General features: G+C 37.8%; 1 protein-coding gene and 1 pseudogene across 1 annotated transcript in view; both read left to right on the top strand.

Annotated features, from left to right (window-relative positions):
* Positions 1-20,331, top strand: part of LOC147379600 (uncharacterized) — a 98,498-nt gene that overhangs the window by 26,016 nt on the left and 52,151 nt on the right. The window lies entirely within an intron of this gene.
* LOC147379601 (transcription elongation factor A protein-like 2) lies at positions 15,268-16,347 on the top strand (annotated as a pseudogene).

Here is a 20,331-nt window from a genome sequence, read left to right as displayed (position 1 = left end):
GATTTCCCAGGAAGCAATATATAGAGTGGGTTGCCATTTCCTTCTCCAGGGGATCTTTCTGACCCATGGATTGAACCCAAGTCTCCATATTGGCAGGTGGATTCTTTACCAGTGAGACATGAGGGACCATATACAATTAAAAAAAATGACATTTGTTAGTTATAACACTGATCTCATCAGGAAAGTGCTTAAGTATTGGGAAACTTTGAAGTTCCCAGCAGTTGCATACAGGTTTTCCAAAATTTTAGTTTTCATTGCAAGTTATCATTGGCAACTGTCAATTTTTCCCCTTCAGGTTATAGACTCACTCTACTTCTGAGAAAATACCAAGTACCCAAGTCTGAATAAACCGTAGTTTGTTTGCAGTCTTTTCTTTCAGATAAAAATGGTGTTCCATGAAAAAAGATACTAGTAGTTCAGCTTGCAACTCAGGTACAGCACACAGTATCGTGAGATATACACAGGCCTTTCTTTGGGGTGCCGCAGAAGTGTTTTGTGTATACTTCCCATTTTATAACAGAGTAGTAAAAAGGCTTGTACGGAAGGGTTGCGATTTAATAAAACTAATGATCTCTACTGACTCATGGAGGACGTTCTTAAATGGATCTGTCTTTCCTCCTAGCATGGTGCTGAATGACAATGAGAGAATGGTTTGGTGCCACTATCTTTTTTTTTTTTTTTTAAATATATCATTGTGATGTGGATTACATTATTTTATTTATTAAACTATACTTGATTTCCAATTTGTGTTAGTTTCAGGTGTACAGCTTCAGATTCTTTTCTATTATAGATTATTATGAGATAATTGAATATAGTTCTGTCTGTATACAGTAAATCCTTATTTATTTTATATATAGTGCTGTAGATTTATTAATCTCCTACTCTTAATTTATATCTCCCCCTCCTCTTTCCCCTTTGATAATAAGTTTATTTTCTATGTCTGTGGATTTGTTTTTGTTTTATTACTAAGTTGATTTGTGTTATTTTTTTAGATTCCATGTATGAGTGGTATAATATGGTATTTGTCTTTCTCTTTCTGACTTACTTCACTTAGTTTGATAATCTCTATCAGAATCAGTGTTTCTGCAGGTGGCAATATTTCATTCTTTTTTTATGACTGAGTAATAGTCCACTGTATATATGTCCCACATCTTCTTTATCCGTTTGTCTGTTGATTGACATTCCAGGTGCTTCCATGTCTTGGCTATTGTGAACAGTGCTGCTGTGAACACTGGTGTGCAGCTATCTTTTCAAATTATTTTTTGAGTTTTATTCATTTCTGATATTTGCCCAGAAATGGGATTGCTGGATCATATGGTAACTCTAAAGTTTTTAAAGGAACCTCCAGGTGGTTTTCTGTGGTGGCTGCAACCAATTTACGTTTCTCACCAACAGTGTAGGAAGGTTACCTTTTCTCCACACCCTCTCCAGCATTTATCATTTGCAGAATATTTGATGATGGCCATTCTGACAGGTTTTGAGGTTAATTTTGATTTGCATTTCTTTAATAATTGGCGATGTGGAGCATCTTTTCACATGCCTGTTGATCAACTGTTTGTCTTCTTTGTGGAAATGTCTGTTTAGGTCTTCTGCCCACATTTTGATTGGGTTGTTTGTTTTCCTGTTATTGAGTTGCATGAGCTGTTTATTTTGGAAATTAATCCCTTCTTGGTCGCATCAGTTGCAAATATTTTCTCCTAGTCATACATTGTCTGTATATCTATCACCATATATTTTGTTTTGAAAAAAACTGAACATGTTACCCATTACATTTAACAGATTTTTAAAAATGGTTTATACTACCTGGCAGGTACTAAATTTCTCTCTATGGTTGCAAAGATGGAAAATGGGAAGAAAAAGAATCCATATATTTTCTGATACGTGAAATTGAAATTATGTACCTAGTATTTTCAGTAGTCACTTAATACATATTGAATTAATGAGTGAAAAAAATGGACAGTGACATTGCAGTGCTATTAGTTATGATAATGTTACACATGAGATAAAACTCACTTTTAGTTCCATGGTCTTTCTTCCTTGGGACAGTATCTTATTTCCTACACCTCCTTTCTCTCTCTCTCTTTTTGTTTTTATAAACATGAGCTTCCAGTCATGCTCCACTTCCCAGACCTGAATAAAAATATGTTTGAGCAAAGACTACTCCATGTGAATGGACAAATGTCTATATAAGAGCTGGGGGTTCTGAATTATGCCCTTTTTTTTTTTTTTTAAACAAACAGTAAAGCAGGGTCCATATTATACCAAATGAACTGATTTAAATTGAAAAATTTATTTACCTTTTTGTGTACAGGTAGACAGAAACCAGATTGTTGAGTTCTGGGACTAGTCACAGAGCTTGAAATTTTATAATCCATTGATTCCTGAATTTTCATACTTTTCTTACATCAGTCAATCACTTGGTCAAATAGAACATATCCCATAAGAACTGAAAATCCAGTAAATCAAAGGTATAAATTTACATTTATAACTTTATAAATGTAAATAATATATACTTAATGTAAGTGAATAATAATAACCTCTTACTGTTTCCTCAAACTCATGAATCATACATAATACAAATTATTATTGTAAGCTCCTTGTGCATATACTGTAATTGCAATAAGTTTTCTCTTATTTTTTTTTTTTTTCTTTACTCTGGGCAACAGAATACGCTTACATGGTGTCAGATTTCTGACATATAATTGGAAAACAGAGGAAAGATGCAATTCAGTTTGTTTGAAGCATTTTACAGTTTTACATGTCTTTATGGACCTACACATATGTTGATACAAAATAATCCACTTACCACTTTTTAAAAAGCTTTCATTAATGAAAAATGCATATTTATAACTGACATAATTGTAGCATTCATTTTTGATATAGCACCTTCATCATTAAATTATTCATTATTTTTCCAAGTAATAATTATTTTCTAACAGACTCAACTTTAGTAACTAACAAAATTAAGGTCAAAATTTTCTTAAATTTGTTCTACATGAGATCAAACTACATCATTTTTATTTCAAATGAAGTTTTATTTTTGGAAAAATAGATAAATATTTATGTTTAGAAGAAAAATCAGAAATTACTCAAATGAGGGCTGAATCAATTTTTTAATCTTTTTCTGTGTTGCACAGAAATTTCTGGGGATGGCATCATTTCCGGCTTGGAGGCATCACTGTTCTATTTTCACATGTGGTTGGAATGAGAATTTCCTTGCAGAAACTGCCTTCCCTTCCCACATGGGAAGAGCAAGAATACAGCTATGGAATAGTCTGTCAAAGATTTTTCTCATTATTAGTAGACACGTTATATTGTCTGCCTGCCTGAGAATGTTTATGGGAACTTGTGATTTCTGCATCTGGAATTCATTTCTGAGAGTGCATGCAAATCAAACTATTGAATAGGTAACAGATATTTTGCTTCCCTACAGACACAACTTGCGGGCTTGTGTATAACTACAACACATCTTCAAAGTTCTCCAGCATGGTTTGAAAACTCCAAGATGGTTTATCCTGAGAACTCTTGGAAACTCTTAGAAATTGCTTTTTTTAAATAGGGTGCATTCTCTCATTTCTAAAATGGCTTTATTAAAATCTCACCTGGAAGTAGAGATAGGAATTTTCTTTTTTTTTTGTCTTAAAAACTTAGTTGTTTTGGTCAGCGAAGACTAATGATAATTTATCTAAAATTTAAAATTAGGGCAGCCAGATTTTTACAAATACTTTTCAAATACAATTCTTAAAATAATTGATAGGTCTAGACTTGGCATACCCTATATTATTGGTTCCTAAGTAGTGATTCATGATTAAATTTACACCTGTCTGTGGTAAAATAGAAATATTAGAAGAACATAGTAAGTTTTTCATCATTAAATTTAAGTTTATATTAGGACTGTCCTTTACACTGAGATTATGTTATTTCCTACTTTAAACATTTTTTAATTTATTTTTGGCTATTCTGGACTCTCATTGCTGCCCAGGCTTTCGCTAGTTGTGGTGCAGATTTCTCATTGTGGAGGCTTCTCTTGTTGATGAGCATGGGCTCTAGGGTGTGCAGAGGGCTTCAGTAGTTGTGGTGCTTGGGCTCAGTAGTTTCGACTCCAAGGGATCTAGAGCACAGGCTCAGTAGTTGAAGTGCAGAGCCTTAGTTGCTCTGTGGCATGTGGAAACTCAAGCCTGTGTCTCCTGCATTGGCTGGCGGATTTTTTACCTTTGAACCACTAGGAAAGTGTGAAAGTGAAAGTGTTAATTTGCTCAGTCGTGTCTGACTCTTCGTGACTCCAGGGACTGTAGTAAAAAGGCTCCTCTGTCTATGGAATTCTCCAGGCAAGAATACTGGAGTGGGCTGCCATTCCTTTCTCCAGGGGATGGAGATTTGGCTTAAAGAAATGGGATTTTAAACGTGGTTAGGTAAATCTAGATTAAAGAGGAGAATTATCACTTTTGTAACTTTGGATTAAGAATGATATAAGCAGTTGGTGATTAATGAAGGCTCAAAGGTAATTAAACCTGGAGTACAAAATCTTTGCCTGTCTTGTTTGCTGCTCTGGTACTGGTTCCTAGTGGGCTTGCCAGGTGGCACAGTGGTAAAGAATCCACCTGCCAATGCAAGAGACGCAGGTTCAATCCATGGGTCAGAAAGATCCCCCGGAGGAGGAAATGGCAGCTCACTCCAGTATTCTTGCCTGGAAAATTCCATGGACAGAGGAGCCTGGTGGGCTGAGTCCATGGGGTTACAAAGAGTTTGACATGGCTGAGCGACTGAGCAGGCACACACTGGTACCTAGTAGATGTTCCATAAATATATGGCGAATGAAGAACATGAAAGAAGAAAGAGAAGGTGGCTGCTGGGGAAGTAGCAGTGGAGAACTGTGAAGAACACCAGGAAGATGAATTTTAAAAGTAGCTAAGACATTTCAGAGTTTTTTGAAGGTCTCTTTTAACCCAGGCAACATAATCTTATTGTCAGTTGCTCTGCTCTACTAACTGAAAGTGTGGATGGCAAAAAGATTTTGTATTGATTATCAGCTACTGTTTTTGTTCAGTCGCTCAGTCGTGTCCGACTCTTTGTGACCCCGTGGACTGCAGCATGCCAGGTTTCCCTGTCCTTCACCATCGCCAGGAGTTTGTTCAAACTCATGTTCATTGGGTTGGTGATGCCATCCAACTATCTCATCCTCTGTCATCCCTTCTCCTCCTGCCCTCAATCTTTATCAGCATCAGTCTTTTCCAGTGAGTTGACTCTCTGCATCATGTGGCCAAAGTATTGGAGCTTTAGCATCAGTTCTTCCAATGAGTATTTAGGACTGATTTTCTTTAGGATTACTGGTTTGATCTCTTTGCTCTCCAGGGGACTCTGAAGAATCTTCTCCAGCACCACAGTTCGAAAGCATCAGTTCTTTGGTGCTCAGCTTTCTTTATGGTCCAACTCTCACATCCATACATGAGTACTGGAAAAACCATTGTTTTGACTGTATGGACCTTTGTTGATGAAGTGATGCCTTTGCTTGTCTTTTTTTTACTTTAAAAAAAGTATTTATTTTTAACTGATTGATGATTGGCTTATATTATTGGTTTGATTTCTGTCATACATCAACATGAAATAACTATAGGTGTGTCTGTGGTTGAATCTCCCTCCCACCTCATGCCTATTCCCACCCCTCTAGGTTATTATAGACTCCTGTTTGAGTTCCCTGAGTCATGCAGCAAATTCCCATTGGCTGTCTATTTACATATATTAGTGTATGTCTTTGCTTTTTAATACACTAAGTTTGCCATAGCTTTTCTTCCAAGGAGCAAGTGTCTTTTAATTTCATGGCTGCAGTCACCATCTGCAGTGATTTTGGAGCCCAAGAAAACACAGTCCATTGTTTTCCATTGTTTCCTCATCTATTTGCCATGAAGTGATGGGACTGGGTGTCATGATCTTTGTTTTTTGAGTGTTGCATATTAAGACAGCTTTTTCACTCTCCTCTTTCACTTTCATCAAGAGGCTCTTTAGTTCCTCATCGCTTTCGCCATTAGGGTGGTGTCATCTGCATCTGAGGTTATTGGTATTTCTCCCAGCAGTCTTGATTCCAGCTTGTGCTTCATCCAGCCTGGCATTTCGCTTGATGTACTCTGCGTATAAGTTAAATAAGCAACCTTTATGTGCCCCTTTCCCAATTTTGAACCAGTCTGTTGTTCCATGTCTGGTTCTAACCGTTGCTTTTTGACCTGCATACAGGTTTCACAGGAGGCAGGTAAGGTGGTCTGGTATTCCCATCTGTTTAAGATCAGCTACTACTACTGGAATTTACATGATAGCTAGAAGATAACAGAATCTATGGTTTCAGTTCAGTTCAGTTCACTCAGTCGTGTCCGACTCTTTGCGACCTCATGAATCGCAGCATACCAGGCCTTCCTGTTCATCACCAACTCCCAGAGTTCACTCAAACTCATGTCCATCGAGTCGGTGATGCCATCCAGCCATCTCATCCTCTGTCGTCCCCTTCTCCTCCTGCCCCCAGTCCCTCCCAGCATCAGAGTCTTTTCCAGTGAGTCAACTCTTCGCACGAGGTGGCCAAAGTACTGGAGTTTCAGCTTTAGCATCATTCCTTCCAAAGAACACCCAGGGCTGATCTCCTTCAGAATGGACTATTTGGATCTCCTTGCAGTCCAAAGGATTCTCAAGAGTCTTCTCCAACACCAAAGTTCAAAAGCATCAATTCTTGGGTGCTCAGCCTTCTTCACAGTCCAACTCTCACGTCCATACATGACCACTGGAAAAACCATAGCTAAGATGGTCCTAAATCCATTTGTAATCCTAAAACTTTAGTGAACTTTAAGCAAAGAACTTCACTTCTAGTTACATATTTATGGGCCTCAAATCATTATCAACTCTTAAAATTACCAAGTAATAGCATTGGAAAATGATTCCAGAGATTATTTCTATCATCTTTCCTGAAAAACTAATTTTCAGAGATCTTATTGATATTCTGTACCATATTGAATCAGGCCTACTTTAAATTTATTTTTGAAAAAAAATATATAATTCAACATCTGTATACATGACAAAGTGATCACCACAAGTCTAGTTACCATCCATTACCATACAGTTAACTCTGTTCACCCACCCCCAATCCCTTTTCCCCGCTGTTATCCACTAATCTGGTCTTTTTCTCAGTGTTTTTGTTTTGTTTGTTCATTTGTTTTTTGCTGTACCACATGGTATGTGGAATCTTGGTTTCCTGACCAGGAATTGAACCCATGCTCTCTGCAGTGGAAGTGCAGAGCTCTAACCACTGGGCCATGAGGGAATTCCCTATTCATTTGGTTTGTTTTTTTAGATTCCATAGACTTCCCTGGTGGTTCAGACGGTAAAGCGTCTGCCTATGATGTGGGAGACCTGGGTTCGATCCCTGGGTCGGGAAGACCCCCTGGAGAAGGAAATGGCAACCCACTCCAGTACTCTTGCCTGGAAAATCCCATGGAGAGAGGAGCCTGGTAGGCTACAGTCCATGGGGTCACAAAGTTGGACACGACTGAGCGACTAAACTTTAAACTTATGAATGAAATCATACAGTATTTGTCCTTATGTGACTTATTTTACTTATTGCTAGCATAATACCTTCAAAATCCTTCATGTTGTCATAGGATGATAATAGGATTTCATTCTTTTTTATGACTGAGTACTAGTTTGTTATGTATTTGTATACCGTATCTTTATCCATTCAGTGATCCATGGAGACCTAGGTAGTTTCTGTATCTTGGTTATTGTAAATAATGTTGCAGTAAACAGGGATGCCTGTATTTTTTGAATTAATGTTTTTGTGTTCTTTGGATAAATACTCAGAAGTGAAATAGCTGAGTCATTCCCTTGTGACTCAGCTGGTAAAGAATACGCGTGCATTGCGGGAGACCTGGGTTTGATCCCTGGGTTGGGAAGATCCCCTGGAGAAGGGAAAGACTACCCACTGCAGTATTCTGGACTAGAGAATTCGTGGACTGTATAGTCCATGGGGTCGCAAAGAATTGGGCACTACTGAGCAGGGAAAAAAAAGGTAGTTCTATTCTTAATTTTTTGAAGAATCTCAATACTGCTCTCCATAATGACTGCACCGACTTTCAGTCCCACCAACACTGTATGAAAGTTTTCTTTTCTTCACATTCTTTTTGGTATTTATTACTATTATTATTTGATAATAGCCATTCTAACAGGTGCAGGGTGGTATCTCATTATGGTTTTGACTTTTGCTTCTCTGATAATTAGTGATGTTCAGCATCTTTTCTTGTGCCTATTGGCCTTCTGTATGTCTTCTTTGTAAAAAATGTCTTTTGAGAGCCTCTGCCCATTAAAAATTTGTTGTTGTTGCTGAATTGTATGAGTTCTTTATATGCTTTGGATATTAGCCTTTTATGTGATATATCATTGCAAAGTCTTCTTCCCTTAGTAGTTTGACTTTTCATTTGGATGATGGTTTCCTTTGCTGTGCAGAAACATTTTAGTTTGATGTAGTCCCATTTGTTAATTTTTGCTTTTGTTGCTCTTGTTTTTGGACTCAGGTCCACATAAACATCACTAAGCCCATGTCATTAAAGTTACTGCCAATGTTTCTCCTAGGAATTTTATGGTTTCAGGTCTTATATTCAAATCTTTAATTCGTTTTTAGTTAATTTTTGTATCTGGTATAAGATAGTAGTCTAGTTTCATTCTTTTGCCTGTGGCTGTCCAGTTTTCCAACAAACTGCTTATAGTTTTTTCTTATAAGTTATTTGGCCAAACAGTCAAAATTTGGTAAGGAAGAAGTATGAATGAGATTCATGAAAATTCATCTTTTTTTCCAAATAACTTTTTGAAGTATGATTAAATATAAGATCTATTTTTCATTTCTCTTCATTTTACAGTACTTCATTTCTGCGTAAACCGAAAGGGATACCACTGTAGGCTATTGTTATAAGAAAATCGCATCTTGGTAAATTAATTTTCAAATATATAAAAGTCCATATAGCTGTAATAAATAAAATTTAGGTGTCCTATATATGTAATAAGTAGACAACAGAGGACTATTTCTGTGAGATATTACAATTTTCAACAGTAGAATTGCTCTCACTGGTTCATCTCATGTTAGCATATTTATGTTCCTTTTCCTAACTCTTCCCCCAACCCTGTCTCAACACATGAGGTATAGCACTCACTGATTATTGTGTGTGTTAGACATTTGAAAGTGTGTGGTCTTGCAAAACTGTGAGGCATATTGAAGTTCTTTATAGCATAAAGTTAGTGACATGTAGTTGCTTTAAATCATATCCACTCTTCTGGTAGCCAAAAGAAATGCAATCATGTATTAAAAGTTTCCTTGTTTATGAATAATTAAAGGTTCTCCCAAAACATTTCTAATTATTATTAGAAAATAATTTCTCTCATTTAGCAGAACTTGGGTTTGCAAAGTGCATATTGTTTTCCTGAAGGCTATTGCTTGTGAAACGTGTCATTTACTTGCATAAGAGCATATGTGTGTTAACTGTTAAAAACAGTCATGGAAGCAAAGACAGAAATTCACTTCATCAGATTAGCAGTGTTGAGATCAGTTTATTGAACATCTTCCCAATCTTCTATTGTGACTGTAGTATTTGTCCATCTTTGCAGCCCAGGTATTCCCCAGGAAGTAGGCCTCAACAGTGTCTCCTCCCTGTGATCTACTCAGGCTTGAATGGAATATGCCTTAACAGCCATTCATGTTTTCTGTCTATTTTCTCATCTGGGGACTGCTCTTTGCCCCAGACTCTGGTTGTCTCAGGAGGGAGAGCATCTTATTTCTGAAGTACGATTAATGTCTGTCACGTGTGAAGGAAGCACTCGATGAAGTTACTCTCACCTCATTGCCCTTATTCTCCTCTTACTGCTGTTGCTTTTTGAAAACCATCCCCTTCATCACCTTTCACCAAAGTATGCTTTGCTAGTTTGGGGAGGTTTATGATTGTATATCTCAACTCAAATGGAGAGAGTATGCAAGTGAATTCTAATAGGGACCATCCAATAATTTTTCCACAGGTTTTAAGCAATGTGTTTTCCAGACTTTCTAAAAAGAGAGTAAATATAACACAACAGTTTATACCTAGGAAACTATCATTTAGTCCAACCATAACTTATGGAACCTTATATTAAAAGCACTCCTGTATTTTCTTCTTTGTGGGCCAATGAAAGTGTGCATGTACAGGAGAAGATAGAGATATGAGGAAGAGGGGAGTCTTTTCCAACTCTCCTTGCACACTGAGCCTTCTGAACTCATATGAGTGTGGAGAGAATAAGTAATATATGTCTGAGGATTTTTTAATTTAAGGTTAAATTGTATCCATCTGCTCCAGCTGTTTTTCACATTTGAATATTTACAGTTTTACTGAAAGTGGAAAGCAGCTATTGAGTGTTGCATGTATCATTGTAAAAAAAGGAACCTTTTCTGTCCTTAATAGGTCGAGTATCAGAATTGTACAAGAGGTTAGAGACCAAGGCTATCTTATTCAACACTGAGTTTCCAGAGGCCAACCTGGTACTTGATATCTTGTAGGTGCTCAATATATATTTAAGAGAATGAGGAATGATGATTGTTGTCCTGGTTGATAAAATACATAATGATGCCTACATTAAAAGTTTATAACTTTGTGAAAGTCAAAAGATTAAATTGCCTTTGATTATGTTTGCATAGGTACATGTATTATAAACTGTATAATTAAAGGCTTTTTATAAAAATAAAATTAATTTTGGTTTTGGCTGTGCTGAATCTTTGGAGCTTCATGTGGGCCTTCTCTAGTTATAGCTTGCTGGCTGTAGAGCACAGGTTGTGGCACATGGGCTTAGTTGCCCCTCAGCATGTGGAATCTTCCTGAACCCGGGATTGAACCCATTTCCCTGCATTGGCAAGTGGATTCCTAACCCCTGTACCACCAGGCAAGTCCCCATTTAACTGTTGATTTGCTTATTATTATTTGCTTTCCCTGGTGGCTCAGTGGTTGAGAATCTGCTAATTCTGGAGATGTGGGTTTGATCCCTCAATCAGGAAGATCCCTTGGAGGAGGAAATGGCAGCACACTTCGGTATTCTTGCCTGGTAAATCCCATGGACAGAGGAGCCAGGCAGGCTACGGTCCATGAGGGTGCAAAGTAGGATATGACTTTGCAAATAAACAATAGCAACAAGCATTAGTATTTGTTTTTTTAAACTAAATTTTAAAATCTGGTAATCTGAGAAAATTTATAAGAGGAATATTTACAGCAGTATTTTCCTGTTTCAGGGCAGTTTGAAACATACATGAGTTATCATGTTTTATTTTATTTTATTTTTTTTTAAGGCTTTTAAAATAACATTTATTTCTTAAAAGTTAACATGTGCATAATAGGAAACCAAAAAGCACAAGAAGCAAAAAACGAAGTCATTCAGAATCACAAGCAGTTTACCGTGACATGTCCTTCTAGGTCTCGTTTGTGTATCTTCACAACTAAGCATCCATTTTTATGTAATGAAGACCTACCGTATCAGTTGTTTTGACCTAACTAACCACTGTTTCCTCTATAGTTGACCCTTGACGCCTGTGGGGTCAGGGATACTAACCTCCTCATGCAGTCAAAAATCCAGGTGTAACATACAGTGGGCCCTTCTGTACCTGGTTCCTTCATCTCTGTGGTTCCTTGGTATTCATGGTTCCAAATTTGAGCATTACTATTGAAAAAAATCAGCCTGTTAAGTAGACCCATGCAGTCTACAGACCCATGTAGTAGAACAACCAGTGTTGTTCAAGGGTCAACTCTAGTCTAAAATTCAAAACAGAAAGTTTTCTTCCCCATCCTTGACCCCTAGCCACCTAATCCCCCTCCTCCCAGTTGATGTTGTTAGTTTCTTGCATAATTTTCCAGAAATAATTAGTTTTGAAAATTCAGCTAATTTAAATCTATTATAGAACTTTCTGTATCATTTCATATAGAGTGTATTCATTCTTTTTTGTGGCTTCATTCTCTGCTGCATGAGTCTACTACAATTTATGTAAACAATTCCTTGATAATGAACATTTAAGTTATTGCCAATATTTTACTGATACAATGATGACATGAATAACTTTGTAAAAGTCATTCTTTACACAGGTTTTCATTAGAATAAATTCCTAGATGTAAAATTGTATTAAAGTATATGTATTTATAATTTTGATAAATATTTTCCAAATTGCTTAGAGGATAGGTTTCAGTGATTTTTTTTCTTAACAATTTGCTTGACTCAAACTATTCTACCAGCTGATTTTCTAATATTCTGTAATCACACCACATAAAATTGAATCCCATAGTCCTTAGGTGAAATAAGCAACCGTGTTGATGATATGATTTAAGGAGCATTGAGTGTCCTACAGTCCAAGTATCTGTAAGTCAGCAGTGTGTCATAATGTCATTTGAGGCCATCCATAGATCTGTATGATAATCATACCCAATAATTTTTTTGGTTATAATTATTTATATTCATATCTTGATAAACTATAAAATGTATCTCCAAAACTTTTGTTTTTTTTTTGTGTGTGTGTGTGTATATTTACAGCTTATTTACTGAAAGTAAATGACACACCATGGCCTTTTTACTATAATAACCTCTGAAATATCCAAGTTACACAGAATATTGATAGTACTGTGAGGGGTGGCAGGGAGCACAGGAGGAAAGAAAGAGAAATTTAATTCTTCAAGTTTTTTTTTCCCCTTGGTTAAAATGCCTTGGAAAGTTCTAGATTTTGATGGAGATTGCATTGTACATCTGCACAGTCATTGTTTATGAACTTGTTTCTGCTGATGGAGTTAATTTTGTCTGGGCAGATGAATGTCATTCTGGAAAAAGAGTGCTGTAATCTGTGGACACTTACCGATCCCCCACCTCAAAACACTGAACATTAACAGGAGAGGGGAACTGTGGCCCCGGTAAGAGTTGAAGGTTGGTAGCTTCGGGAGCTTCCCTGTGGTCCAGGGGTTAGAACTTTGCCTTCTAGTGCAGGGGATGTGGGTTCTATCCTTGGTCAGGGAGCTAAGATCCCACATGCCTCATGGCTAAAAAACCAAAACATAAAAAAGAAACAATATTGTAACAAATTCAATAAAGACTTTAAAAATGATCTACATCAAAAAAATCTTAAAAAAAAATTGAGGGTTAACTTAAAATTGGTAATTTCTGTTTAGACTAAATAGTATGGTTGTAAATTGTAGTCATCTAGGAAGGAATTTTTTTCCCCTAAGATTTACAGTATTTGCTCGTTCTTTTTCTTTCTCTTTGGAGGTTAGTAATACCCCAGGAAAACCACCTCAGGAGGGTATCAGTGGGATGGAATGAAGGGTACAAGAAAAGTAAGCCAAGAGCAGGTGAAGCAGAAGGGGATCTCTATATAACAATGTTAGGTACAGTTTTTAAGTCATTCTTGTGTTATAAATGAGAAATTTAGCATCATGGAAAACTGGAGAACATGAGCAAATAAAAAAGGCTTTGGATCGAATGAGATTATTAACAGAAGACTACTTTTCACTGCTAATTTCTAACACTAAACTCTAGTAAATCAGTGAAAAACATTTTCTTCTTGATGGTCTGTGTATGTTGTCAAACATGAAAAAGAAAATAACTATGATAGAAAAGAGAGAAGCTTTGGAGATCTGTGGTTTTGGTTTATGTAAAGCTGCTCTACAAGCAGTTTCTTGTTGAGTCAACAAGCCTTGTGTGTTTTGGCATAGAACTGACAATGCTAATGCCTAATCCTTTTAGAATAACCCTTTCAGGGATGTTGAGATATCCAGGCAACAAATTGATGGCAATAGAGGAGGATGAAATGTTAGGAGAACTATATCATCCATTAGGAAAAGTTGCAAAAACTGAATTTGCTGGTTTGTAGACTTGCAGTTTTCTATCTAGATGATTATTGGAATTTCTGTTACAACTTTCAGAGAATAACTTTCTCTTGGGGTAATAACGAATACTTATATCAACAAGGCAGCATAGTATCAAGGAAAGAATGGAATTTGGGAACCAGGTAGATCTGAGATTGAGTCCCATCTCTGCCACTTTTTAGCTGTGTTAATTTAGACAAATTACTTTACATTGCCAAACCTCAGTTTCCTCACTGGTAATATGGAGGACAATAGTTGTAACTTGAAGTCTTCATAAGGACTAAATAGGATATTTTATGTTAACCAGCTTCCACAGTGCCTGAACTATGATAGGACTCCTTAAGTAATGGGACTCTAAGTGATAGTCTTCCCTCAGCTATCTTCTTCCTGACTCCAGAGATGCAGACAGTTGAAGTTTTAATAAATATATATGTATGATATGTCTTTAGAAAGTATTTAAGGTGGTTATAATTTGGTGATTGGACCTAATGATTTCCTAATAAAATTTGAGAATGAAGAAGTTATTTTTCCTTTTTCTTGAGAGACATTTTAAGGTTAATAACCTTTACCTTTTTTTCCTTCCATTCTGTGCATTATATTTGACGATTTTTAGGATAAGTAGTCTGGCAGCATATTGGCAAATCGCACAACAGTGTACTGGATGTCAGTAGTGGTAAATTTTATGTGTGTTGTATCACAGTTAAAAAAAGAGGAAATAGAACAATAGAAATAGTTGTAACTTAAAAAATATTGGCAAAGCCAGCGGTTCCAGATAAATAGCATCTGTTCATCCACTGCTTTATAGCTGAAGCATACAGCTGAAACAAGTTTTTAAAAAATGGCTGAAGATTTTGGATTGTGAAGAATATCTTTAAAAACTCATTCATTGCAAAGATGTTTATCACATAATTGTTTATAATAATGAAAAGATTGAAAGCAATCTAAATGACTAATGTTTGATAAAATGAGTAGCAACAGTAATAATTAAAATTTATTCAACACTTACTGTGTACCAGACACTTCTAAGTTCGTACCAGATACTTTTAAGTATTAAGGCTTCCCTGGTGGCTCACTCAGTAGAGAGTGCCTGCAGTGCAGGATACCCAGGTTCTATCCCTGGTTTGGGAAGATCTCCTGGAGAAGGAAATGGCAACCCACTCTGGTATTCTTGCCTGGAGACTTCCATGGACAGAGGAGCCTTGTGGGCTCCAGTCCATGGGGTCACAAAGAGTCAGACATGACTGAGTGACTAACACTTTCCTTTTTCCTGTACCAGACACTTTAAGTATTTTGTATGTATTAACTCATTTAATCCTAATAATAAAACTATGAAGTAGGTAGTACTGTTATTCACATTTTTACAGAGGAGGCCCAGAGGTGTTAGTAAATGGCCCAAATTCACACTGCTGGTAAATGGCAGAGCAGGATTCCTACCTAGGCATGTGAATTTGTGCCCAAATTTGAGGTATTCAGATAATGTAATATTTTGCAACGTTAAAATACTGCCTAAAACTTTTTTTTTTATGACACAAAAATGATTATGGTATAACAAAGCAAAAATAAAAGTAGGATAAAAATTGAATGTGTGGCGACTGCTGGGCTCCAAACTGGGCACCAGGCCAGGTACCCATCCTCCTTCTGTGCTCTTGGACCCAGAGGCATCTGCAAATCCCTAATTGTTGCCACAGGTTCTTTCAGGTCTACGTGTCTATTGTTCCCAGAGCTCTGTAGGGCTAGAGAAAGAGGAGGAACCTATCCAGAATCTCCACAGAACAGGAAAAGGAGGGGACACTCAACAAGGAAAAACTCTTCAGTGAAAATGAAGGAAAGCCTGAGAACCAAGGCAAGATGGAAAACAGAGGCGAGCCACTGGATGTGGCAAAGCCAGGAGTAGCGTGTACTGTGGAAGACAAGGAAAAGTTAGAAGACAGGGGAAGGACAGATCACAAGGGAAAGATGGAAGATGAGGAAATTCTAAAGGATAAGGAAAGGTCAGAGAGTGAGACAAAACTAAAAGAAGGAAACCCAAAGAGCCAGGGAATGCCAGTGAATTAGGAAAAGCAAAAGAAAGAAAAGCAGAAAGCAAGGGAAAACTAAAAGAAGACAAGCCAGCCAGCGAACCAGGTGCCACCAGAAAGCACTCAGCTGGGGAGAATGTACCCAGGAAGGCCCAAAGAAAAACCAACAAAAAGGCTGGCTCTAAGTGTCTTAAGGAAATGAGGAGGCTGTACACGATATGCAATTGAGCAGTGAAGAGAAGAGAATTGGATGAGATGGCCAGGGTGGAGGATGAGGTGAAGAAAACCAGACAGAAATTGAGGGGGTTTATGTGGATGCAAACAAGTTTATAGGACCCCTTCTACCTGAGGGGCCCAGGGGAACTCAGGGGTGGCTGCAGGGCCCCACAAAGGGACTTGGAAGACATTCCTTTTGTGTAGTGCCTCTGGCAGGCGTTTACCAGGCCTTGTGCTTTATTTAACCTTATGCTAATCCTGTGCTTTAGGTGTCACTCTTGTTAGCCAACTGCAGCCCTCTGTGTTTCAGTGGCAGATTTCCATTCATTGGATGGAAAAATGTTTATGATGCATTGTAAATTAAAAACGAAAGCAGTTTTCAGAACCATAAAAATTGTATGAGCAATAAATTTTCAACTTTGGAAAAAATTCTGCGGAAGAAAGACTGAAAGAAAATGTTTATGATGGTCATCTGTGGAAGGGTAGAATTAAGATTATTTTCTCTTGTGTTGGGGTTGGCCAAAAAGTTGTTACATAAGATGTTACAGAAAAACCCAAATGAATTTTTTGGCCAGCCCAACATATGTGTTTTGGTACTATATTAATCTTTTCAGTTGATATACATTCTCTTCATATTCAGAAAAAATAAACTATTTACAATAGCATCTCACTTAGCATTTTTATGAATCTCTAACAAAGCTGAGTGCTGAAGAATTGATGCTTTTGAACTGTGGTGTTGGAGAAGACTCTTGAGAGTCCCTTGGCCTGCAAGAAGATCAAACTAGTCAATCCTAAAAGAAATCAGTCCTGAATATTCATTTCCTGAATATTCATTGGAAGGACTGATGCTAAAGCTGAAACTTCAATTCTTTGGCCACCTGATGTGAAGAACTGACTCATTTGAAAAGACCCTGATGCTGGGAAGGATTGAAGGCAGGAGAAGAGGACGACAGAGGATTAGATGGTTGGATGGCGTCACTGACTTGATGGACATGAGTTTGAGCAAGCTCCAGGAATTGGTGATGGACAGGCAGGCCTGGTGTGCTGCAGTCTGTGGGGTCGCAAAGTCGGACATGACTGAGTGACTGAACTGAGAGTATTCTACATAAATGAAATATTGTTTTAGTTTTGTAAAGGATCATCTTGAGGTGATTTGTCTTCCAGCCAATGCTTAAATCCATTCAACAAAACCCATACCAAGAAACTTTTAAAGTTAAATTTGAATACTCATTTGTTGATGGAAAATTCACTACTTTTCAAGGCAGTACAATTCATTTATAAAGATCTTTTTACTCTGAGAACTTCCAAAGCCTATGCAATCTTCCTACTCTGGAGATGATGCTAATGCTGATAATGTTTAGAGAGATTAAATAATTAACCCAAGATCACGAAGCTAGGGAATGGGAGAGTTCGGACTGTATCCTAGGTCTTTCCATTGTTAGTGTTCTTTCAGTGTCACTATACTGCTTCTGTTCTTAAATGACAACTCTTTTCTTGACTCAGGATCATAATGATGAACATCAGTTATTGTACTGTGCTGTTTCAGCAATGGCGACTGTAGAGGCTATAGGTTTATAGGTCATAGAAACTTTGCTTTGGGAGTTTTCTGTCCTCTAACAATGAAGCTGTCAGGTCCCATGCTGCTTATGAGTGTGCCAGGCCCATTATATTTTCTGATACACAACTTTTTATAGACCATGTCTGGCATTAGTTAAATGAATATCTTAATGGATTGCATTTCATGGAAGATTCAGTAAACTTTGAGGGAAGGTTTGAGGGGCTTCTCTTTTGTTTCTTCGTAGGCACATGAATGTTAATGGGTGTGCTTTGCCACTCAAACTCGGTTCTGGGCTAGTCCATATGGCTGAGCTTGCTGACTAAGTCAGATGAGGTATGTTTTTAACTACTTTACCAAAGTCCTATCAATCTGTAGCCCCATGGACAGATTTTATAAGTATACGTATCAAATGCAGAAAAATAATATTTGTCCATATCTCCTTACCTACCGCTGCTTAGTTGCTCAGTCGTGTCCAAGTCTTTGCAACCCCATGGACTGTAGCCTGCCAGGCTTCTCTGTTCATGGGGTTTTCTAGGCAAGAATATTGGAGTGGACTGCCATTCCCTTCTCCAGGGGATCTTCCCAGCCCAGGGATCGAACCCATAGCTCCTGCATTGTAGGCAGATTCTTTACCGTTTGAGCCATCAGGGAAGCCCTACCTACCATTACCTCTGCTCCAAATCTTGTCCTTTTCTTTCTTGCCTTTAGGTAGGGTGCCTATACATCTGTTTCCCAGAACTATCCTGGGTTAATAATCTTTATAATTATATAAATATTAATAGCACCTCTTTAATTATTAAAAGAGTTATAAGTGATAAGGTGTATGATCACTGTATCTTCATGGCTGTGCTGACTGTGTGGCACTCCTTCTGTGTGGGTCTTTTCTTTGGAAATCCAGACACTGAGCTTTAACACCTTAATATTCAAGAGTATTTGTCAAGACTTTTTTCTTGCCCTTTTGTTTCTTAGAGTCTGTTGGGCTACTCCAGCGGTGTCACATTCAAGCAGCTCTTGCCATGTTTCTGAGATCAAAGGAGACAGAGTACCTCTCACAAAGAATCTCAGCAACAGGAGTAGCAGCAATAACATCACTATTGAGTGCCTTCTGTGTGACAGGTGCTGTTCTAGGAGCTGTGCGCTCACTCTCACTAAGCCTCTTAACAATCCTGAAATATAGTATTATGTTCTTTCGAGGATGAGGAAGTTAGCTTCAAAGAGTTAGGTAATATTCCCAAGATCACCTGGCTGGGGTTTAACTCAGGCCTCTATTTCCAAAGATGCTCTTTCTACTGTAGTTGGCCATGCATTGCTAAGACAATAAACTTCTTATTTTCATACTTCAGTCAAGTTTTCAAATTTAATGACTTATTTATCCTCTTCTACCCTAGGAGACAGTACTCTCTGCCCTCTCTGAATGCCAGTATTCTTAGACCACTCAGAAGACTCTAAACCATATCCTGCTTGGCACTGTAGCTATTGGCTCACACTGTCTATCTCCCTTGTTAGCTATACTATGTTCCTAAAAGAGTCATTTTCATCTTTGTATTTCCATACCACCCATCCTTACACATGGGTTTCCCAGGTGGCGCTAGTGGTAAAGAATCCACCTGCCAATGCAGGAGATGTGAGACCTGGGTTCAGTCCCTGGGTGGGGAAGATCTGCTGAAGAAGGGAATGGCTCCCCACTGCAGTATTCTTGCCTGGAGAATCCCATGGACAGAGGAGCCTGCAAAGAGTCAGACATTACTGAAGCAACTGAGCAAGCACAATCAAGCACGCATCCTTGCACACAGTAGCTACTCAAGAAACACTTGCTGAATAAGGAGTGAATGAGTGTCACATAGTGTTAATACTGAGATACACGTACTTCAAAACCTGTCTGAGCACGATTAAGAGTAGCAACTGGCTCCCTAGCAGTTTTCTCCTCAGATGTTAACTGTATATGCATCACTTTGGAATTGTGTTAAAATACAGATTCTGCCTCATTAGGTCTGGAGTAGGGCCCCAGATTCTACAGTTCTAACAAGCTGACAGGTGATGCCCATGCTGCTAACCTGCTGTTCACACTTTGGGTAGTAAGGCCCTAGAATGAGGAAAGTGAAGAAAACACTGTGGTACTTAGTTTTTTTTTTTTTTTTCCTGTTGACACCAAAGGGAACTCTCAGCAAATAAAGGGAGTGTTTACTTCAGAGGCAGATTGCAGTGGTATGTGTTCAAAGATAAATCCATGCACATATGGACACCTTATCTTTGACAAAGGAGGCAAGGATATACAATGGATTAAAGACAATCTCTTTAACAAGTGGTGCTGGGAAATCTGGTCAACCACTTGTAAAAGAATGAAACTAGAACACTTTCTAACACCATACACAAAAATAAACTCAAAATGGATTAAAGATCTAAACATAAGACCAGAAACTATAAAACTCTTAGAGGAGAACATAGGCAAAACACTCTCTGACATACATCACAGCAGGATCCTCTATGACCCACCTCCCAGAATATTGGAAATAAAAGCAAAAATAAACAAATGGGACCTAATTAACCTTAAAAGCTTCTGCACAGCAAAGGAAACTATTAGCAAGGTGAAAAGACAGCCTCAGAATGGGAGAAAATAATAGCAAATGAAGCAACTGACAAACAACTAATCTCAAAAATA

The sequence above is a fragment of the Bos grunniens genome, chromosome 1 (assembly GCF_055505025.1).
Source record: "Bos grunniens cultivar Pamir isolate PY7600 chromosome 1, Bosgru_T2T1.0, whole genome shotgun sequence".
Taxonomy (NCBI): Eukaryota; Metazoa; Chordata; class Mammalia; order Artiodactyla; family Bovidae; genus Bos; species Bos grunniens.
Note: the sequence above shows the minus strand (reverse complement) of the source record. Positions and strands in the feature narration are given on the sequence as shown.